The following is a 24,483-nucleotide window of genomic DNA, read 5'->3' as shown; positions in this document are numbered from 1 at the left end:
TGATATATGATGAACCACAACATCATGTAAGTGAAAAAAAATTAACAGTATATAAAAAAAGGAAAAAGAAAAAGAATATCCAAGAGGAAAAGTTAGAGAAAAATATCTGAAATGGAAAGAGAAAAAAGAGCAAATAGAGAAAAGGAGTAGAAAGTAAAGAGAAGAAAAGAACAACAGTATAGAAAAACAACAAGAGATGAGATGAATAAGAAGACAAGAGAAAAACAAAAAATGAAAAAAAACCTCATACCTATAAAAATCCACTAAGGGGGATGGGGGAGGTGAAACCACATGGAAGATTGGAACGCTCGGATCTCACAGAACGGAACACAGAGACGACTTGATTTAACAAGGTGCATGACAACGAAGAAGACATGAATTGGAAAGCCTGAAAAGGACAATGGATAAGAGTAGGTTATTGGCTTATAATATAATAATCATAATACAATCCTAGCATCGAAAACGGGAGAAATCTGAGAAAAAAGCGTTAGACAATCAAAGCTGCAAACAAAATAGGTTAACATTAACAAGATGTCAATAATACATATTCAACCAGACTGGGAGCTCGAAGCGCCAGAGGTATCCATAGTTTCAATTTTACAAGAATTTAGGAAGCTTTTCAGTCTAACTGGATCTTCAAACGAAGTTGACTTATTCCTGTATGTGACCTTAAAAAGACATGGATGAAAAAGGCCATATATAGCTCCAAGAGCACGAAGGTCAGGTCTTATATTAAGAAACTCTCTACGTCTATTAGGGGTAATTGTAGCATAGTCTTGTGAGAAAAACAAAGTATGACCCAACCAAGAGATGCATGTAGTTGATTTGGAAGCTGAAAGAACCTTAAGAAGGTCTGTGTATTCCAGGAAATATAAAATGACACCCCTTGGGGATTGGAAGCAGAAGTGCTGACATGTTGACTATTCAGTCTACAAATTAGTACCTTCAGGTAGATTGAGTACTTTGGGTAGAAAGCTTTTAAAGAAATTAAGAGGATCCGTGCCCATCGTGTTCTCAGTCAAACCATGAATACTTAGGTTGTTCCTTCTGTTTCTACTGTCCAAATCCTCGACTTGTTTCTGCAAGTGAGATACTTGTGACTGAAGAGTGACCACTTTACTTTCAGTTGTGTTGTAAGAGGAGACACTTTGTTCCACTGCCAGGAGTCGTTTATCCATTTGGGACTTCCTGTCAGTAAGAAACTGAAGTTTGGTATTTGTTAATCCATGAAGGGTCATAAAGCGCCTTTTTCCTCCAACAGTAGGTCCAGCGAAACAGGAGGTGGTGACTTAAGAAGGAGGAGGTGGATCCTTTTTGAGGCATTTGAAATTAGCTTTGACAGCATTCATCGTATTAGCTGCAGATGAAGCTGCAGATGGAGACGTACCAATTTTTGACTGAGAAGATGAGGAGGACTCGATTGCTGAACGCTTTGAAAAAACAGTGGGATTCTTGATGAATACACGAGGCAAAGGTGAAGCAGACAAATGAAGTCTTCTAAGTCTACCCATATGCTACAGGAGACCAAGATTTGAAGAGACTCGGGAGCCTTGTTAATGGAGAGACAGCCACAATAAACCAGAAAGCGTTGAAGCAACGATTAGGGTCTAAGAGTGGGCTGACAGAATATTCAAAGCTTAGGTCCTTTGGTAACATATTCCAAGTAAGCTAAAGTCAAGGACATACAAATAGAGTGTTGAATGATAATACAAACCCTCTCTCTTTTCTTGCATTAAAATGCAAGAATGCCAGAAAGGCAAAAAAGGGAAGAAACACTCAAAATCCCCCCAAAAATATAAAGTCCTTGATAACGCAAACTCCAGTGTGAACACTTAGTCAAAATTCCATTTTCTGCAAGATGCAGAATTATTCATGACATGTGTTTGTAGACAAGAGCAGATGGCCAAACACAAGAAACACAGAGAACTTCTAGATGACTGCTTAGGTTGTCATTGTTCTAAAAAACAAAACGCTTAACAAAAGATTAATGTAAAAAAAGTGAAAACAGAGAAAAAAGAAAAAGAAAAATTCTCAAAAAGAAATAGGCATATAATGTTTAAAAAATGCATCAAAACAAGCACTTAACACCCAGGAGAGAAACAGCAGGGAAGCTGAATTGCAACATCATTGCACCGCAGTAATCATATGCGTAGCGGGCGCCTCACGAAATGGCGACCATTCCTGAGGCCATGTTGTGGATGGCAATTACCGTACTTCGCTCAGCTGCGGGAGGTGCTTAAATCCAACAGGAGGTCATCGGGTGGTTCTACAAGCTAGACCCACACTTCATGAGGACATTAGGTCATAGGACCTGCAGAAAACCGCAGTCGGTCTGTGCCAACGCTCTGGAGCTCTCATTGTGGCCGCCATCTTCCTTTGGCGTCACGCCACGCCCCCAGCATCTAATCTCTAAACAGACATGTTTCAGTAAATAAGAGAGACTAAAATCAGTGAGTTCTGTGCAACACTGAGTGAGGATCAGGTTAGTTCTTGAGTGTGACATTGGACATTTTGTCAGTGAGTCTACTTACAATTGCGAAAGAATGGGTTTCTGGGTGAAGGAGACCTTTGTTAAGTCTGAGACATCTTTGCACTCTAAATAGAGTGGTGGGACATCAGCTACTTTTCAGCAGATATCCTTCATCTGCCAAAAACGAAGGGCCTGATTATGACTTAGGGGATATGGGAGCGGGCCACGAGCCACTTCCCCATTTCTGCAACACCAAAGCTCACAACCGGCCGCCCACCAGATTACAAGTATTTTTCTAGTTTGGCGGGCAGTCCTTCGGCTTTCTCACAGTGGTGCCTTTCAAAAAGGCTCTGCAATGGGAACGTCCAAGGCCGTTCCTGCACAGCATGGTATATTAAGTTCATGCTGTGCAGTAAAAGGGTGTGAATGCACACAGGAGGGCTCTACATGTGTCCCTTGCATGGATACCCAGGTCCTGAGGCACAAGAAGGGACCTTTAGGGCCCCTTTGTTTCCTTCCATCTCATTTTCCAAGGCAGACTCACCGCCATGAAAAGTGTGGTGAGGCGGAAACTCATATTATGCTAGGGAGTGCTACAGCAGCACCGCCAAGCATATTGCGGACTCAGGACTGCCGCATCTCTGCCGGGGATCAAGAATCACTGGTAGTTGCGGTGGTCCACTCATGGTCCTACTGCCACACTTGTAATGCAGTAGTCGGACCACGGGTGGGGCAGTCCACCACCGCCACCGCACCTCCACCACATGTTCGGCGGTCATACGGACCACCAATCTCATAACCAAGACCTAAATCACCTGATAATTACTTCTTGGCACTTAGTCAATGACATAAATGTTGGAAAGAAGGACTTGTTAAATAGTTTGTTACTGTACCATCCATTGTTTTCAATAGCAATGCAGTTAGAATGAGCACTGATTACCAAACGTTTACTCATGCTGAAACTCTAATCAGTGAGGCCATTTTAACCATTGAATCGACCACATTAAGTTCATATTTTTTCAACCAAATTATCTCTTGTCACTTTGTTATTTTTTCAATGGTTTCAGGAAAAGGATTTATATTAAGTATAATGAGATCTACACAGGCTCTAAGATTATTTGGTGGTGAAAATGACAAAGCATTTAAAGAATGGTCCATTCTTCAGCAAAATGTAACTGAATAACAGCCAGACGAGACCTGCACGTATATTGAACAACTGCCAAAAGATTAACAGACAAAATATGAACATGTTCTCAAAATTTGTGCCATCTTTAATGGAGCTCAATTACCTTGCCTAGTCTGTTTGTCCAACTCTCTCTTATTTGCAAAGGCAAATAAACAAGTCTTTCATATTTCCAAAACGACTAAAGGGCATATTTATGGACCCCTTGCGCCACTGAACCGCCATGTTTTGTGATGTTCCAGCAGTGCAACCTACAAAATCATATCTATGAGGTCATGCAAGGTCTCTTTGTGTGGCTTTGAATTGCCTCATAGATATGGAGTGAGACAAGGCAGCCCAAATCACTACATTGCCTTACTCTGCACTCAGGAGGCGGACTATAGGGCATTGCAGTGGTTGTTCCCAAGCAACACCCATAGATTTTGCCGCTTTGTCAGATTTACTAGACCATGAAAAACAGGGGAAGTTCCAAAACCTTACGCCTCCCGAGGTGAGGTGTTAGGAAGAGAAATTACTTCATTTCTCCTCGTTGTTTCCTCTTTCTATGTGTGCTGCTGCCTTCTGCAACATACATAGAAATAGCAAAACACCTCTCATGATTGTTTTTGTGCAGGAATGTGTCCCTTCATGCACAAACACAATCCCGCAGACAAAACAGGCACCCTTGCACCATGGTGCAAGAGTGCCGGCATTGACGCCGTCTTCATTGCTTTTGATTGTTTTCTCATGATCATATATCATGCAGCAGATGTGGCAGGGATCCTCTTCTTACAACCACTTTGTGTTTTTCCTGCTCATATCAAAAACATGGAGATCAATGTATGGAAAGCTACCCAGAGGTTCCGGCCATCAGATCTCATCCCTGGAATATTCCCACCAGTGAACGGGAGAAAGATTTTTTTTTAATTGGTGCCAAATCTGAGATCTCTGTAGTATGGTGGATGTGGGAAATCCCAGAACATTTTGTTTAGTCTCCCACCCCCGAAATTTGGGACGTGTACCTGCTGTCTCACGAAAGCTGAAGAGTTTAGGAATCATTTTTGTAAAGGAAAACCCATGTTGGAATATATGAATTGCCCAATGGTCATTTACCCCTTGAGCAATCCTGTAAAATGCAAAAGGAAGGCAGACAATCACTTGGACTGTAATGTCTTAAACCTTTGAGTACCTTGAACTGTACTTGAGGGTGCATTTAAAATCCTACAATTCAGGCAATTTCTCAATTATAAATATTCACTTGTTCGTACAACTTCAAACAAAGGATGGCAGATAGGGGATCAAACTATGAAAAGTCTTATATATTTACTTTTTATTTTATATTTGGAATTTTGAAGTAACATTAATGTGATCCATGACATTTTACAAATAATCAAAAGCAATTTGAAGAAGCTCCACGCCAACAAATCCATTCAGTAAAATTCTCAGTGTTTAAAATGGCAGTTAATATGGAAGAACGAGGGTAGGTGAATACCCATGGGAAAGATCAGAGAGAAGTGTGGTTAGGTTAGAAGGCGCCATTTTCTACGGTTAAAGAATATACAGTTTGGTGGAATGGTGCATCTGCTATTTTATTATGGCTGGACCGTCCCGTCAACCTCTAAATGACCCCAGAGTTCTGATGTCCAAGCCCACAGATTGTGAGATTTTTAATTTTTAATTTTACCCATTCCAGCTAGATAGTCATAGTACATGACTAAGATGGACCTTGGAAGGGTTAGAATGGATAAAAGAGGATTTTGAAGTACGAAGCCAAGAAAATATTAAGTACATCTTTATAAACTACTCTAGGTTGTGTCAAATTGCATGCCCTCATACTTTACTCTGCCAACAAAACCTATTTTCTAATACATAGGCGCATATAGTCTGTTTGCGTCAAAAATTTGACACTGAATGGTGTTAGAAGAACGACAAGCTTCACAAGGGCATTCAACAAATGCGTGCAGATTTATTTTGAATGGTCTTAATGAAGAGAGAATCTGGGATGCTGTTAGAACTGGGGTCTCTAATTGGCAGAGGTAGGTACCTTTGTCCAAGTAGGAACCCTTACTTCTAGTCAATGTAATGGGGATACACACTTTAGATAACCCCTGCTCACCCCTTTGGTAGCTTGGCATGAGCAGACAGGCATATCCCAAAGGCAATGTGTAAAGTATTTGTACTCAAAACACACAGTAATACATTGATTACACCACAAATGGACACCACACCAGTTTAGAAAAAAAGTATCTTTATAGAAACTCAACGAGGCCAAAACGACAAAAATCCAGCATACATGTAGTAAAATAGCACTTCAAAACATTCATTTCCAAAATAAAGCTTATAGAAAACAAAAAGCTCCACCTGAAGATGTTACGACACAGTGACAGCAATAAATACAAAGTATGGCGCCAACCACGAGGTGCGAGGTGTTGGGCACGGAGTCACACAGACCCCCAAACAAACAGTACCTTTGGAAAACGTAGTCTATGTCGATGCATGGCGTTGTGGAGGTGAGGCTTTGGTGCTGAGGTCGAGCCCGGCTCCCCGGCTGCCACGGGGGAGGCGAGGCATTATGTCTGCAAAGAGGCGACGGGTCGAATCCAGGACAGAGAAAGACAGTAATGTCGGCGGTGATGCATTGGTTCCGGTGAGGTGATGCAAAGTCGGTGAGTTTGTTGAGTCACCCTCTGCGGTTTTCGGAGCCACAATAACAGGATGCAGCCGCTGGTGATGACAAAGTCAGTGTGAGCGATTGCATTGAGAATTCCAATAACTGGGGCAGTCGAAGGGTGTCAGAGGTGCGGTGCAGGCTGGGCGGTGCATTGTGCCCTTCATGAGTGGTGCTCCTGGACTAGGTGTAGGTCGCACATCATTGCGACATCGCTGGTGGCGTCTGAGATTGCTTTTCTTACTACTCTTAGGTTTCTTTCAGATCCCAAGAGCAGGAACAACCTTCAGAGGCCCACAACAGGAATAAACTCCTCCTCGCAGGTCAGAACTCTCAGCAGTAGAATTCAGGGGAGCTGGGGTTGAAGTCTTTGTGACCCTGAGACTTCAGAACAAAAGGCCAGCACACACACACCCTTGGAGATTTTTCTTAAAGCAGGTTCACAGCAAAGTTCAAATCTTTGTCCTTCCTTGTCAGAAGCTGCAACTGTAGGCAAACCCCCACGCAGCATACAGCAAAAGGGCCAGTACTCCTCCACACAGCTCTCCAGCTCTTCTCCTTGGCAAAGGTTCCTCTTGAGTCCATAGTTGATCTAAAGTTCTGGTGTTTAAGATCCAGTACTTATACGTCATTTTGTCTTTGTTATTCTTTGTGCAAGGGTCTCTGAGTCCAGTTCAAACCAATTCAGTATTCACTGGTGCAGTATGACCACAAGGGGTGGAGACAGCATGGTGCAATGGACACAGACCATATTCAGATGCAAGGAAAACTCCTCCTACCACACTAAATGCAGCCAAAGTCTACTCAGCTCTGAGTCATCCAGGAAGGGCCAGGTACACCTCAAGCCCCAGTAGCTATCTACAGTGTGAATGCACATCCTCTGCCCCTGTCACTCAAAATCCAGACAGCCAATCCACAAACAGGCAGAGGAACACAGAATGGTTAAACAAGAAAATGCCTTGTAGGATCTGCTTCTTATAGTTATTCCCACTTTTGCGGATGTGATGCTGTTTTTGACTAGTCTGACTGGGATCCTGCTAATCAGTTCCCTAGTCTATCTGCTTTCTCCTTAAATCGTTGTGTTATGTACTTAGGTACACCCCAGATTGGATACTGGGATAGCCTTGTCAGTCCCTAGTATATGGTACCCATGTACTCAGGGCATTGGTACACCAGAGGTCTCCCATGGGCTGCAGCATGTATTATGCTACCCATGAGAGACCATTCAAAATGGAACTACAGGACTGCCATTGTAGCTTGTGTATGCCGGTGCATGCACTACTTATGAAAGATATAGGTTTACTATATCTAAGGGTCACTGCACTTAAAACCTATAAGTCACCCCTCTAGCAGGCCTTTGCAATCCTGAGGGTGCTTGGTTCTAAGTGAGAGGGTGCCCCTGCATGAGCAGGACACCCCTGCAGCCTACGGAGTTGTCAGTAAAGCAGCCATATGATATATTGAGGGGCATCGAGTGACCACACGATTCCCATCTCGAAAACGGCTGCAATTAATCCTATCATGTTTGGTATCAAAACATGTTGGAATCATACCTCTCACACCATAAATGGTGTGGGAGGCATGTTTTCAAGCACTGGAAGAGCCCTCTGTTAGGCTCTCTGTGTTCCCAGTACCAGTCTACTAGTACTGGACAGCACAAAATGGTTGCTGCGGACCAAAGACACTGCCCTCATGCTACTGAGGCAAGCTGAAACAGGTGAAGGCAGAACAATAGGCATCCTTTCACAGGGATGTGTGACCACTTCCCAGACAGGAATTAGTGTATTAGGGCTGGGTGGGTGCGCTGGCCAGCGCCTGAAAGTCTGCTTGAGGGGCACATTTGGTGTCCCTGTGCATTGTCCAGTTCCAACCAGTCCTGGGAGCCGTTGGTTCCCGCTCTGGCGTGAAACTAGACAAAGGAAATGTGAGTAACCTCCCCCATGTTGGGAGGGTCCCCTGAATCTTCTCAACCCTTTCCTTAGAGTACTTAAGGGCTTACCTGGGTGTAGGTCCTTAGATTTGTCGTGGACACTATTCAGAACTGAAACCACTGCACTTCTATCATCTGGGCACTCTGAACTTTTCTGGACTTAGTTTGGGCCTGACTTCATCTCCCTTTTAGTCTGGTGCATCGTCTGTGCCTGTGCACCATACATGACCTGTGTAGGACCATTTAAGACACTTGAAGATGATCTGCCATGAAGAGAAGGAGTCACTTTCCTGCATTCACAGGCACCTCAACACTGCTGACCGGTCTGCTGATCCCAAGCTCCTGCAGCTTCTGAAGGGTTCAACAACACAGGTGGTGGTTATCTATGTTTCCCAAGACCCGAGTTGCCCTCTCACCAAGTTTGAGGTCAGAATCCCTTGTGGGGGCTGCATTAACCAAACCCCTGGGCAACGCGTACTTTTGCAAGTGCATATACTTGTTGGCCATCTAACTTCTTCCGCCAATATCTTCAGTCATATAGACTGCAGTGCACTCGTTTCATGCTATATTTGGTTAGCAGTGCATGGCTGAATAGATGCAGTTTGTATTCACGCTATGCAACCCACCGAGTTTTCCCCGTAATCTGCAGACTTCAGTTAGCAAGTGTGACTCCATTTTGCATTTCGTTATCCCTATTAGGCTGCTTAGACTGTGTCAGAGTTAGGCCTCATTGCTCATATTGCTTGCCTCAGCAGAACACTGTGTTTCATTATTATTTTCTCTCCAGTCCAAGGCTATTTTTTCGACTTGCTAATGAATGGACCATTCTGCCCTTGCATGCCTATTTGAATGTGTAGTTCCTGCTCCCATGTTAGGCGATGCTGAGACCCATCACCGTGGCCTTGAATACCTGATATAATGTTCCCATCTGGCAGGTTTGAGCTCATCCTACTGTGTCTCTTTCTTCATGTTCAGCCTAGGCTGGTAGTTGTCCATGGTGGGCGTGGTTAGAGGCTTCTCGGGAGGAATGCTTATCCACTGTAGACAGTTGGGGGGCCAGTCCCTCAGCAGATATCTTAGGGTGCAGGTCATGATAATTTTGTTTTCTCTACTATCTGACAGCTTCTTCATTCTTGGGAAGGCATAGCAGGTGGTTGTAAGTTGGCGCCCGAACTGAGACCCAGCAAGGTGATTTGCAGGATCAGGGTTCGTCAGACAGATCGGGATACCCCACATGACCGAGCTTGGTTCTCGCAGCTGGCTTGCCCGGCTGATCGGATGTCTCCTCGTCTGGTGGTCACTGGCTGGGGTCCTGAGAAGGCGAATCCTTGCAGTTGACCGTTTGGTCCGAACAGTCAGCAGTGGAGAATAATTTGACTTGACCTGAGTGCACCAGGTGAGTGATTTGATTCTTGGAATAACTGCGCCATTCTTGAATGGCACGAGCCTGCAGGCTTTGCCCTGATACAGTCTCTTGACTGCCCTGGTGCAGATTTTTGACTGCCTTGCTTGAACGGCACAAGCTGACGGGCTGTGTCTTCATGCGGTCTTTGGGCTGCCTTGGTTTGAACTTGGTGGGTTTGTGGACCCTTTTTGAAAGGCACAGAGTGTTTGTGAACAATCTGCCAGGCCAACTGGTCATTTGGTTTCTTTTCGAAAAGGCCTGGGGCTAGAGCCTCTCTTCTTGAACCTGATACAGTCTGCGGACTGCAGTGGGCAATTTGCGGACCATTTTGTTTTGGTTCTTGAACAATTGTTCTCTTGTTTATTTTCTTTTTCTTATTTTCATTGGTGTTATATTTGTCTGTTGGGGATAGTGTATGTGTCTTACATTAAGATGCCTTGTTTAAGTAAGTTTGGATGTTTTGATATTAATGTTGTTCTACTGATACTTGATTGGAAGAGAGCCAGCCTGTGCCTCCGGAGGGTTCTCCAAATGATGACGTATACATCAAGTATGGTATTGGCTCTATTATGTTTAGCATGTTGTGGAATAAATATAGAGGGACAATGCTGAGTTACAGTGGCCACTTAATGGTTCATTTGATGAGCAGAAATTGAATTTCTTGCAAGATAAATTGTTTGCTAAAAAGAGCAGACAACCAATATATGATTCTCTAAGACTGTGGCAGAACGAAGCAAAGCAGTGCCGTATGAGAACAGAGAAAGAGGCTCGGAAGAGGCAGACGCAAACCATAAGACAGAAAGCAGTGGCTTATGAGAGGGAAAGGGTAGTGAAAGGTGTAGAATATGCAGATAGAAAGTTCGGATTACAGATTGATAAATGTTATGCTATTGGACAGGAAAGTGATGATTTTGTTGAAAAGCTGTTAGATTCTCACCCTCCTCCTCCTTATGCCCCTGAACAGATACACCCGACAGTTCTGACGTCCCAGTCTTCGACCCCTAGTGCCACTCTCTCTAGTGTTTCTGTTTCTAGCACTACTGCCTCAGCCCCGGCCCCACTTGCTTCCCCCCTACCAGCACCAGTCACCGGGGCTGGAGCCGTGAGCTCCCTTGTCCAGTCTATCAGTTTCCTTTCGATTGCTGTGCCCCCTTTCCCCCTACAACCCTGTCTCCCTACATGATGGTACCTGTCTCAGCATCTGCCCTTTCCCCCTGGGGTGTGACCCCTCAAATACTGTCAAATGTTGAAACGCCTGTGCGTGGGATGCATGAAGTGAATTGGGCAGCAGCGCAAGACCGCATGGAGAAAGTGTTGGTGTGTTCTGCTGTGGGTAATGAAGAAAAGCAAATCATGGCAAATCAAGCAGCTCAGTAGGCTCAGAACCTGATCTATAGTGTGGAAGATGTGTGGAGTGTGATGAAATATTATGAGCCCTTTGTACAGCAGCATGCTCTTAAACACATGTCGGCCACGATAATAGGACTGTGGGAACAGTGTTTTCAGGCTGTTGCACCGCAGATCATCTATGACATACGGGACAGGGTATATGCTACAGGTATGGCTCCTAATGAGGTTTTTGCCAATGTAACAACACTGGTGGGGTACCATGGCAGACTGCTCCAAAAGGTTCCGATATAGGGGCACAGCACCCTATGAGGGAGGTCCTTCCCATTTATCATCCTGAAATACCAGAACTGCGTGACTCCATGGCCACAGTAATTAGACCACAAGTTGATGCTCGCTTCCAAGAGCAGTGATCTGTACTCCTTGGAAGAAGAGTCAGGTCCTATCCCTAAAGAGTCAGCTGCCAGATCCCCAGAAAAACCCCACTGCATATTATAAGAAATTGACGGAGGCGCCCTTCTCCACAGTGATGACGTTAGCTGATATTGAATTGTTCTTTGGTCCGCAGGTACCGGTGGATATATGGAGGCAGGTACATACGCAGGATCATGCCTTGGAGTTAGGTGGCACATGAGAAGAGATCAAGGCATGGGATAAGGAGCGTAAGCCTGGTGATAATCCGAAAGTGGATCTCCTAGCTCTACCGGGGCGTATTATCACTTACATGCACTCACTTATCCCGCCAAAGAGAGTTTATTGGGATAAGTTGACTGCTTCAGGTCAGAAGAAGGATGAAAGTGTATTGGATTTCTTTACTAGATTTGAAGGGGTGTATCTAGATTTTAGTGGTCAGGACCTGTCACAGGAGGGTGGTGTTTGTTTGTTTGTTAACAGATTTGTCACTAATTTGCTTTCTGAGATTGCAACTCGGTTGCAGGCTTCGGAAAGTACTTGGACAACCTCATCTGTGATTTTGAGTATGGCACAGTACTACGAGCATAGAGAGAATGAGGAAAAAGAGAAGGTGGAGAAAAATTCAAAGAATCTGAAGATGAGGGTGTTGATGCAGCAGGTTGCGAGGGGAAAAGGCAGAGAATCGGGTTTGGCCCAGGTGTTCCCCAGGTCAAATAGGGGTGGTGCTTTGAGTTCACCCCTTGGGCATAACCAATGTACATATTGTGAGTAGGAGGGACATTGGCAAAATGAGTGTCCAGAGTTGATGCAGAAAGGAGGGCCCGAGAGGTCGAGGAATTAGAGGACGTGGAAGAGGAGGAGGAGGCCAAGGGGAGATGCAGTCAGAGAGAACATCACACAATAGACAGGGTGGGATCTATTTTGATTACCCCCGGAGCCGACAGTACTAGCATGATGACTATGAGGTGACGGGGTGGTCTCACAGCTAGGACAGTCAGGGACAGTGCAAGGGCCAGTTCTGGTGCCTCTAGATCAGTGCAGACCCTACCTCAGTGCTGATTTACAGGGCACCACAGAAACATTTCTAGTTGATACAGGGACTATGAATAGCTCTATATCCTGTTCACTGATCCCGGGGGCAGGTCTGTGTGGCCAAAATATTGTTTCAGTGGGTTTCTCAGGTGTGCCGGTTGTTAGCCCCGTTCCAAACCTCTTGCAGTGACAATTTGTCCCTTACCGGTTGATTCACCCTTTTCGTTGACGTCCAATTGTGGGGAGAATTTGTTGGGACTGGATTTGTTAAAAAGGTTACATGCGACCATATTTTGTTCTCCAGATGGTGTATATAAGACTATTGGGCAAAAGGTGACCCATGCAAAGCAATGCTTTGTAAAAGATGCTCCCCTTCCCGCAGAGTTCAAGAACATGCCCTGTACATTTTGGGCTACAGGGGACACCGATGTGGGATTGCTTCCGATCCCACTGGTATCCATTAAAATAAAGGATAATGCCAAGTTGCCACACATTCCCCAGTACGAGATTTTGCAGACAGGAGAAAAGGCCTTATTACAAATAATACAGGATTTGATTAAGTCTGTTGTGGTTGAAGAGACAGTGGCAAATGTGTGTAATAGCCCTATTCTTCCTTTTCTCAAAAAGACACCCTTGGATTCTTCTGATGCCCACCCTGACGTTTACCATTTTGGGATCGACCTCAGAGAGGTCAACAAAATTTTGGATCCCCAGTACCCTGTGTTCCCAGACATTACCATGATCCTGATAATGATTCCCCCATCAGCCAACTTCTTGTCCATGATTGACTTAAAGAATGCTTTCTTCAGCATACCAATCCATACAGATAGCCGATATCTGTTCGGATTTGCAATAGCCGGTCGGAACTTTAGATTCTGCTGTGCCCCACAAGGCTATTAAGAAAGCCCTAGTATTTATAGCCAAGCCTTGAAAGCTAAATTGAATTCCTTGGAGCTTCCTCCAGGTAATGTGCTATTGCAGTACGTTGACAACCTCCTTGTGGCTTCAGACACTGAGGATGGTCAGAAAGAAGCCACAGTTAAGTTATTGTTGAATTTGGCACATCATGGACACAAGGTGTCACTTTCCAAATGTCAATATTGTCGACTTAGGTCACCTACTGTCGAAGGAGGGTTACAGACTAACACCTGAAAGCATAGCTGCTATTACTAATATGCCTATTCCTAAGACACAACGCGAGGTACACACGTTCATTGGGATAACATCAAATTGTCGGCACTGGATCCCTAACTACTCCCTACTAACAAAACCCCTTCTTTACCTGACCACTAAAAATGTGCATGAACCCCTGCCTTGGACACCTGCATGCCAGCAAGCTTTTGAGCAACTAAAGGTTGCGCTTTACTCTGCTCCTGTGCTTGGTACTTCTGATTACCAGAAGCCTTTTGTGCTCTACGTGCATGAGGCAGGCGGTTGCCTGCTTTCTGTTCTAAGACAGGGTTTCGGTGGTAAGCTGGGACCCTGCGCCTATTTCTCCACCATGCTCGATAATGTCGCCAGAGCTCTCCCGAGATTTCTGAGAGCTACTGCAGCGGTGGCAGTTTCTATCAGACAATCGGCAGCACTCGTCCTTGATACTGATCCCACAGTAATGGTGCCTCATGCTGTGGATACGCTTTTGAACAAGACAAAGACACAGCACCTTACTAGTGCACCTCTGACTGGATATGAGCTGACCTTGTTTTCTCCGCACATTACCATCAAAAGATATACCACTCTGAACCCAGCCACGTTACTACCCCTCCCTTAGGAAGAAAAGAACAATGATGTCCATGATTGTTTATTTCAACTGAGGAAGAAACAAAAGGACGGGTAGACCTGACTGATGTTCCCTTATCTGACCCACAAGGGGAGCTATATAACGATGGCTCTTGTTTCAAACTACCAGATGGCACCACCACTGCAGCCTATGTAATCACAACGTTACACACTGAAGTTGAGACATCCTGTATCCTACACCAATTACCCCAAGCTGAAGAGTTGGTTGCCCTTCTCAGGGCTTGTGATTTGAGTGAGGGACTGGCTGTTAATATCTACACCGACAGCCACTACGCCTTTGGGGTGGCCCATAATTTTGGGTGCCTCTGGGCAGAGAGAGGGTTCTTAACTTCGCACGGACTGCGAATACAGAATGGCCCATTGATACAAAGATTGCTGTCTGCACTGACACTTCCCGATAAGTTAGCAATAGTAAAATGTAGCGCTCATAAAGCCATCACAGAAGATGTTGGGAGAGGAAATGCGTTTGCAGACCAGACAGCTAAGGAGACAGCTTGATCAAAGATGAAAAGATGTTTGTGGCGGGTCCCGCTAGGTGGGTTCCAGACAATAGAATGTTCCGAGACACATTGGAAGTTGTCAGAGAAAATCAGGGTGAGGTGACTTTGGTGGAACTGGCAATGTGGGAGGAGAGGACAGGTCGTTGGGATGAGGATGGGTGTTGGACTGACTTGTCTGGGAAACAGCAAAGGTTGCTGCAAACTTCCTACGTGCTCCCTGTTGTGACCATGGCCCATGGCCCAGCGCATGTTAGTGCCAAAGGAATATGCAAGCTACTAGATCCAGTAAGGCAGAATTATAATATCGCTAAGGTAGCCACACACCTAGTGAAGCCTTGTATCATTTGTTTGAAGCATAACCCTGGGAAAGGTACTCCTACACCTGCTGGTAGCTTTGCACATATTTCCTTCCCTTTTGAGGTTCTCCAAATGGATTTCATCGAAATGGAATGTGTTAATGATTTGGAGTATGTGCAAGTAGTCATTTGTGCATTCTGTAAATGAATTGAGGCTTATCCCACTAAAGAGAATACAGCTATGGTGACGGCGAAGGTACTTTTAAAAGAGTTCTTACCACGCTACGGATTGCCAAGAGTGATTTGAAGTGACAACGGCAGTCACTTTAATTCAAAAGTCATTGAATTGGTGTGCAACAACTTGCATATTAAGCAGAAGTTTCATGCAGCGAATCACCAACAGTCGCATACTAATCACATCCATTGTCAGTAGATAGGCCCAACTCAAATGAACAATTGTTCATTGGTAGCATTTTGCTCCTCTCGTATGTAAAACAACAACAGTGCTGCTGGACACTCAGGAGGTTGTGGCCTAGGGAAAATGCTCATCTGACTCCCTCCTGTTCATGGCATATATTGACAGAGGAAATTTAATCACTGCAGGCCTCCACATAGACCCCATAGGCATCTCAAAGAAGGAAGATAAAATGTGTGCTGGGATTGCAACAGAGTGCCTCTGCAATTTGCTACAATCAGGCAGGGTGTGTTGTAACACTATTCTATGTTTCTTTTTCAAGATCCTTTAAAAAAAACCTGATCTCTGTGTCTATTCATATCTTGGCATTTGTCTTCCAAACCCAGACAAAACATTTTCTGTAAAGTGGTCCACTGCCCAGGATTGCAATTGAATTTCAGGAGGTTTCGCCATCTAAAATGCAGGGGGAAATTGTGGAGTGATTGTTTTTACAGCAAAAATCGATATGTGTGCTAACATGATCAACTAATCATCTCAAAATTGACCAGGATTACCATAATCAGAGCCTTATAAATGTCACAACTCTTATGCTGAATCCAGAACTGAACAACAGTTCAAGAGTGTGATCGAAAGAAAGTAAATTCGTCCACAAAATGCGAGTGGTAGATACTGTAATCTAACATTCCAGGCCAGAATCATAATCTGCACAAAGTTACTCCGACAAACAGGTGCAGAATTAAACTTTTTGCAATTCACCAATATTGCCTATAGTACTTCTGGAAACCTTTGCCAATGGCAGATTTCCAGGCGTACTACTGGCAATGTCATGTGACATTTTCATGTATTCCTACTTCACTAATGCGTAATTGCAGGCACTGGACAATTTCACATTGGGGAAAGGCTTTTTAATTGTGCAATTGGACTTTTTCTGTTTCATTTCTTTTTCTCGAACGGATTTTACATTTTTCCCTGACGAAAAACCCTATCCCCTGAACCACCATAAAGATTGGGGAATTGGGATTTATTACAATAATATGGTGGAGCAAATTTCTGACCATTTCCAGGGTGGAAATGTACAACAGAAGGACTTGTAAATGCACACAAACTCACAAGTTTGTAGATTTCACACGCGAGGTAGGCAACACACACCTTGATCCACCCACTCCTCAGCCCTTTCATCCCTTTCACGGGGCCTAGCACTGTTTAAGTGTAACTAGTACTGGCATACAAATATACAGGAGAAAATGCATTTATGATTGCAATCTGTTCATTTGTGGATACCTTGCAGGCATAAATCCAGCCATTTACCATAAACAAAATGCATGTTTACGGTTGAAAATGACTTTGGGAATTGAGCCTGCAGTGGTGTTTCTAACATAAAACCTTAAATTATGCAGCATTGCGGCAACTTGTCCACATAGATTAATAAAAGATTCATAGGACCATTAGTTTATGTTTTTGACATGAACACATATTCTGTATCCGGCATGGAACCATTCACAATCCACAAATACAATATTCATTTTTTTTAATAGATTATTGAAGTGTTGCGTATTCTACATAAAAGGAAAAACTCACTTGGATACAGTAAATCACCTGAAAGTGACAACACTGAGGGCTACATGTATTATTAAAATATCACCACAAAAGGATGAGAGAGCAGTGCAAGGCTGTATTCAATAAATATGGCCTGCTGTTGGTGTTCTCCTCCCTGCGCTGGTGTACAAAAAGGCTGCCTAACGCCAGACACACCTTTGCACTATAGTGCGTGATCCCTAGCAAATGTTTTGCACTGGAAGGGTGTACTTCCAGTATAAAATCCTATGCATAGGCAAACTTTAAAACATTTCACACATTGGATGTGTGCCCTACAATGCAGCACATGTGAATCGTGTAAAAAAGTTATGCGAAATAAATACATTTCTCCTACATAACACCTGTCTGTTCCGATGGGATGCCTCCTCTTCGTTCCTAATATTTTTTGTTTGTTTTGCAAGCAATTACATTTGACATACATGTAGCATCCATATTGTACAATTTAAACTTGCAAAGAATTTGGTACAAATTCTTCATATTACTTTATAGTATAATTGTCGTAAATTATTGGGTGCCCCTATCTCCTCATCACAGTATGCTTGTCACAGTGAATTGAAACTCCTTTACATCGAAGACTATATTAAAGCCCTTCCCGCTATATTTTGGCTTGAGGTTTGGAAGAACCCCGCGGCGCAGCTAACAAGGGAAATAATAACAGATTGCCTTAGCTGCGATAAAGGAAGGGAAATACACTGGCTTGCTGCAGTGAGGAAGAGTTTGATTAGTGTGAATCTTGAGAGGATATTATTAAACCCGACCGACTTAGATGGCATAAGCAAAAAAAGTCTACAGAAGGCACTTTATTCCATATATAGCAAATCTAGATACGAAACAGAGGTACCGAAACCCTCAGTAGCCAGATATATGATGATTGAGAACACCTCCCATTTACCCTGTAGTTATCTTTTAAGACCAATTGGCCGATGGGAAAGGGGTCTGCTTTTCCGACTTAGGGTTGACACTATGAAATTTCTACCCTGTTTCCCACTGGGGTTTACTTCCAATCTCGATCAATTTTCACGCCCCTGTAATGCTCAATGTAAACAAACAATGTTTCACTTTTTATTCTCTTGTAGTTTTTATTTAAAATACACAAAACTGTTTTTGATGCCATTTTTTAAGACTACCGTTGATTGATTACAAGGCTCATATGGGTATATTGTTACTCTAGAAGATGAGGAGTTAACCTTAAGAATCGGTTCCTTTTTGAAAGTAGCAACTCAATGTGCACCGTCTGAAATCTATTCTTTGTAAAATGTATTTATTTACATTATAGATACATCTTGTTGAGATATTTTTTATATTGCATTTTTAACTACCATGAATTATATGACGTGTTTGTTGAAGCCGATTAACATGAATTCTGTTATGATTTCTAGTTGTCTCCCCTTTTATCTGACCCATATACTGTTATTAAATGTTGAGATTTTTTTGACCTGTGCTTTTATGAATATTCATCGTATCCGAATAAAGATTTTGAATTGAATTGAATTTATAGTGTAAAAGTGTTTTGGGGCTTTCACTTATGGCCAAGGACACAGAGGCTTGCAGCACCAGTATAGAGTGAATTATGCAGGTTACATAGCCTCTAACCACAGTCCCCATAACCTACCACGTTTAAACGGGCATCCTCTGGCTTTATGACTGCCCTTTCACCGGGGAACCAATGATACATACTAATGAGCCATTCTTGTAAGGTAGGAGGGTTTTCTGCTCTCTATATCTTTGTTATGTATCCAAGATTAATAAACCTGCATTGACCGATTGAATATGCTACTTCTTCCATGATTCTCAGGAGGCCAATTTTAGATGATAGTTCAACTGGGCAACCAAACACTGAAGTCATTTCCTGTTGGACCTGTTTCCAGTGTGGTTGAATTCTAGGGCAGTCTCAGACCAGATGGAGAAGGGTACACCATGAGGACTGACATCCAGTGCAAAGCAATAAAGAGATTTTGATCTTGTGCGGAAGATCGGTCTGGAGTAAAGTATATCCTGTATAAATAGTTAAATTAAATAAGGCAAAGCCTAGTGGAAATGCAAGCATACGGATGCATCTTGGCCTCCTTACATTAATTGTTATTGAGTGGGTCCTAATCTGCATCCTATGCTTCTCGTAGAGAAAGCAAGGGTTAGGAATATAAGCCAATAATGAGAGGTAAATCTGAAATATATGCCTCTTACCTAAGGGGCCAGGCATTAACTTGGCTTCTAACAGGTTGAACTCTAGGAACTGTCCCAGGTGGTCACGTAAAGGTGTTGAGTATGTATTGGAGCAAGAATTGGGATTTTTGCATTTTTTTATTCTGTTTGGAATTCAGTAAAGGATTTCATATAGTCCCCTTCCCAAACATCTCCCAGTTTAGTGATCCCAATGTTATCCCATCCTCCATATGCTGATGCTCTGTGGCCAGAGAGGAGTCAGTCCCCTAATCATAGAGGTGTCTCTTTTGTAAGCTTGTGGTGTCATCTCATTTCTCTAAGTGCTCCATTGCTCCATTTAAGGTTGTCAATTTTGAGGTTGTCACTGTGAGGAGCTGTAAAGGGGCCCTGGCATGATAAAGATGGTGTAGTGGGCTTCTTGTATGGAACATGTTGTGTTCTAGCCTATGTGTTGGGTCATCCCTTTCCCCAAATATCCATATGTTAATGCCTGCCTGTTGCGCCACCCAGTAATAGAATTATAGGTCAGCCATACCAAGTCTACCTCCATACGCTTGTTGTGTGAATTTGGCCATGGAAATCCTCTTTTGTGTCCCCCATAAGGAATTATAAAATGTGAGCATTTAGGGCAGCACAAAAGGACTACGGATGATCCATGGGAAGTTTTGTATTCTGTATAGGGGCTTAAGGAGGGCAATCATTTCTATCAGTGCTATTTTGCCAGAATTGATAAAGGGAGGTTCTTCCAGTTTCAGAGGTAGTTATTGGTTTGAGATTTGAGTAGGGGAATATTAAGTGGCCAGGTTGACTGGATACTGTGCCACATGAATTCATAGACATTTGGAGGTACTGGTCAAAATGCAGAGCTGTGGTTGTCACAGCACATCTTTGATGATGTCTGCAATGGGTATCAAAGCGGATTTGTTTCCGTTTATTGTTAGGCTGAGGCGTCTTCATATAATGATAACATCTGCGATAAGCAGGGGCCTAAAGGTGTGGAGCACAGACAAAGAGGGGCATATAATTTGCTCAGAGGGAGACCCAATCTTTCGTCCAGACACTTTACAACCTAAATTAATGTGTCTGTCGTTATCCATTCCGCAAGGGGCTCACTATCCAGGGTGAAAAGGAGGGGAGTTCAGGAAACATCCTTGCCTGGTACCCTGTTCACTGGGGAATGGGTCAGAAAAAAAAACATTTATCCTTACCCTTGCCCCCAGAAGTGAGTATAACATTTCTACTTAGGACAAAGAGCCTGCATCTACGTTCATGTAGGGTTAGACATGAAAAAGGAATGACTACTTAATAGATTTGAATGCCTTCTCGAAATCCAACATATGCAGGGTGTGGGGACCAGAGAGCTTGCGACATCTGTCTAGTATCAAGTGCATCACGTGATAAAGTGACGAGTGCCTCAACCTGGTATGAAGCCATTTTGATCACAATGGACAAAAGATGTTAGGAACTGCACCATGTGGTTTGCAAGAACTTTGGCAAAGGTCTTGGCTTCCACATTAATGAAGGAAATTAGGTGGTATGACAAACATCAATCTGGAGGTTTACCAGGTTTGTGGGGGACCACAATTGTGGCTCCTCTTGGTCATAAGGTAGGCATTGACGCGGTATTGCCTACGTGAAGAGAGAGTGCTAGTGTGGTTTGATAATGGATGAGAATTTTGGGAAAAATATTATACCAGAAATATGTTAGGACCTGGCATCTTCACAGGTTGGAGACTATTATTGACTCAGTAATTTCTTGTGGAGTTATGGGAAAGTCAGAGGTATCACTATCCATCAGTGTCAAGATTTGCAGAGGGAGATTGAATATCAATGTGCTATCATATTCCCTCTTAGACGGAGTGCAAGGGGCATGTAGCATTTTGCAGTAGGCTGCAAAAGTGTTTGTTACCTTCATGTACGTAGGACCGAGCTCTGGAACCACTACGGTAATAGCGCAGGCCAACCCCCGAGTATTGCACACTACAGTTACTACTCCAGGCTAGCTAGTATGTTTACACAGTAAGAACTGGACAGGGGTTTCTCTTACTTCTATTTTACTTAGTTAGTGGGTGGTGGTGGAGGGCGGGGGACTTTGTTGATATCGCATGATAACAGATATGCAAAATATATGTTTATTGTTTATTGTTGTGGTTTGTTTTTCCCACTGGTAACCCTGAACCAGATCTAATCCCGTAGGATATGATACCCAAATGTCTTCACCTGTATGCACAATGGCATTCATTATCGCAAATAGTATAAGAATGTTACCAATGCTCTTAACTTTTCGATTGGTTGTACCTGGATATGACATTGTATATGGGCCTGCTTCACGCTCTGTTACAGATAAAAACGTAATAAAATATGTTAGAAAAAAAAGTGTTTGCTACCATCTTAGTGTCAATGATAAGGTTACCTGCGCCATCATGGCGTGGTGGTACAGTGCTGGTCGTTTGTCATTAGTGGCCAGCTTGTAAAGCAATTTGCATGATTTGTTCCCATATTCCTATAATGTGCTTTGTGATGCCAACCATGTCTGCCTGTCTGAGCCTAACGTGGTATCATGGAATAGGCCTCTGGTGTTTTCTACCTACAGAGGAGTGATGCATCCTTGGATTTAAGAGCTTCTCAGTCTAGCTGTATTATGTCCCTTTCCAGAGTGACCAGTCTGACTTCTTTTTCCGGCGCTGTAGTCTGACATATGCCACTGTCTTCCCCTTGATCACCAATTTGAAGGCCACCCAGCAGGATCCCTGCTGAGTCCATAGTATCTTTGTTTAGCTTAAAATATTTTTTTGTGTCTACCATGAGGTAGGTCCCTATTCATGAGCCACCAGGGCTAAAACGCCAGCAGCCAATAGGTCATGGGTCAGTACTCTTTAGTTCCAATAATAGTGGAGAATGATCAGAGATGCTTCTAGGACCGTGGTACTCAGAGTACAGCCCACGGGCCACCCCAGCAGCCCGGCAGACCTTGCTATACAGACCGTGGACAGAGCACAGCTGTTCTGTAACAGGCTCCCAGGCTTTCAGTAAACACAAAAGAGCACCACTGGAGCATGAGCAATAACAACTTCACTGCGCTTGCGTCAGTTGTCCTCTTTTGTGGTTACTGAAAACCTTAATGATGTCACGCACCTGCCAGGAAGTGGAGGCCCTTTAAGTTAGGTGTTGCGTACTCGCAGCTGACCTTTAAGGAGACTTTCAGCAAGCTTCCTGCCCCCTTTGCAGAGGACGTCCCTGCATGCAGCCTGGTCTCCCAACACTGCCCAAGGCTGCTTTTCCCACACCACCCTCCTGCACTCCTCTCCACCTGCCAAAGGGACTGCACATGCAGCAGGAGTTCTCCTGTGGATTGGGCCCGCCTGCTCCCCCCCTTTCTGTCTGCTGACCAGCTTGATCCCCTTCTTTGCTGCCTGCTCTCCACCAGGCTGCCTGCCCACCTCAGAAGGTAACCTGCCCTCCCTGTTTTTCTAGTGTGCCAGCAGGTGGCCAGAAGCAGACCCACACTTCAGGACAACCTGCCCTCCATATCCGCCACCAGCCCTCTCATCTCATCTTTCGGAGACAGCAGCAGAACTTATCAGGTAAGTGGCAACCCTTCTAAAATGTCTTCTAATGTGCCAATAGTAATGCTGGCTGGTAATAAACAGGTATCAATAAACAAAAGAAGAGTGTCTGGGAGGAAGATGAACCATTCTGGGAGCACAATAACTACCACACTAGGATGTTTTGGAAGGCCCTCACTCACCACCTAGTGATGACATGCTTCATCATCGGGCCCCACCAAAGAGACCGAATGTCTCTTTGGTGTGCTGCAACGCCAGGATTACTGCGGAGCTGGTTGGTGAGTTTAGGGCGTGTTGAATGAAAATGAACATATAGTGAGTGATGAGGGTATTTTAAAATTGTCAGTAGTGTATCTGAAGTAATTTTATTAAATGATCACTAAAGACAAAAAGTATAAAATATATGTGAGGATCCAGTCCACTTTTAATTGAGTGGTGGGATCCTAGAGAGTAGTCAACATGTTTCTTGCCATCGAAACGGTGTTAATTTACCCGGCAATTCGTCAGGACTGGGTGTGATAAACCCTGGCGGTATGGGCACTCTAAGGCCCACCCTTGCCTAGGGACGTGAGATGTGAAAATTATAAAAATGGTGGGTGAAAAAAGTGCAAAAAAATTAGGAATATTTGATTAATTCCTAATTACTCCTGGTTTAGGAGGCTTCTACTGATCGTTTCTGCACCTGAAAAGTAAGGGACAGAGACACATAGATAGAACAAGACAAACATTTAGAATTACTCCTTGTTGTCATCAGTCTTGTGGTGAAAATGGTGCTCCAAAAGTGAAAGACACTCTAGCTGTGGTAAAATAGCGCTATGTTTAACACCGCCTGGTAGCCATGGGTTCGCAAGGGCTAAGAGAGGTGTGGTGTACTATTTGTGGTACAGGCTAGTAGTGACTAAGGGATAAAACAGGTGAAGATCTTCTGGGAAGATCGTCAGCTTAGCGATCAAATTAAAATAAAAGATATATACAGATAGTGATCAAGTTAAAAATGTCTCACTTTTAAGGTGTTAGGAATAAACACCATGGGTCTCAGGAGGGGGGTGGGAGCGTATTCGGCACATCCTAAATCATGGCATAACACAAGAAAAACACAAAACCGGCATCAGAATCATGACTACCCCTTTTGGCAAGTGGGGCGCGATCAATACTTAGCTTGTTGCAGGCAAAATGTTCCTACTTACGCCCTCGACGCTCGGCACCCGTAGTGTACCTACGTCGCCCTCGAAGCGGACCCCGAAGATGAGTGAGCGGGTTCGGTTCATTGTTTTTAATGCAGGGTAGCGAGGCGGCAAATGCTTATGGGTTGGCGTGGCCAATTGACGTTGTTAAACGTCACGGAGGCGTCGCTACACGGGAGCGTTCTATTGGGCATTGTTGGAATAGGTACGCCTCGTGAGAGTGAACGCGTCATTCAATTGCCTGGGTAACCGGGAGACATACGCGTTTACCGCAATGAGAATGCTTCCGGGTGGGCGTGGCCAATTGACGTCGTTGTGCGTCACGGAGGCGTCGCTACGCGGCAGAGTTCTGTTGGCTAAGGATGACGTTGTAGTTAGCCCTCCTCGTCAGAGGGAAAGCGTCTTTAGTTGCCTGGGTAACCGGAATCATCGGAACATACGCGTTTTACCGCGATGGTTCTTGCGCCAAGTGGTCTACATTGAGGCAAGGAAATGTACTGATGTCCCAGATAGTAATAATGCTTCTCATGCGGGA

Source organism: Lissotriton vulgaris, chromosome 3_1 (assembly GCF_964263255.1).
Source record: "Lissotriton vulgaris chromosome 3_1, aLisVul1.2, whole genome shotgun sequence".
Classification (NCBI taxonomy): domain Eukaryota; kingdom Metazoa; phylum Chordata; class Amphibia; order Caudata; family Salamandridae; genus Lissotriton; species Lissotriton vulgaris.
The sequence above is the reverse complement of the archived record's forward strand: the minus strand, read 5'-3'. Positions refer to the sequence as shown.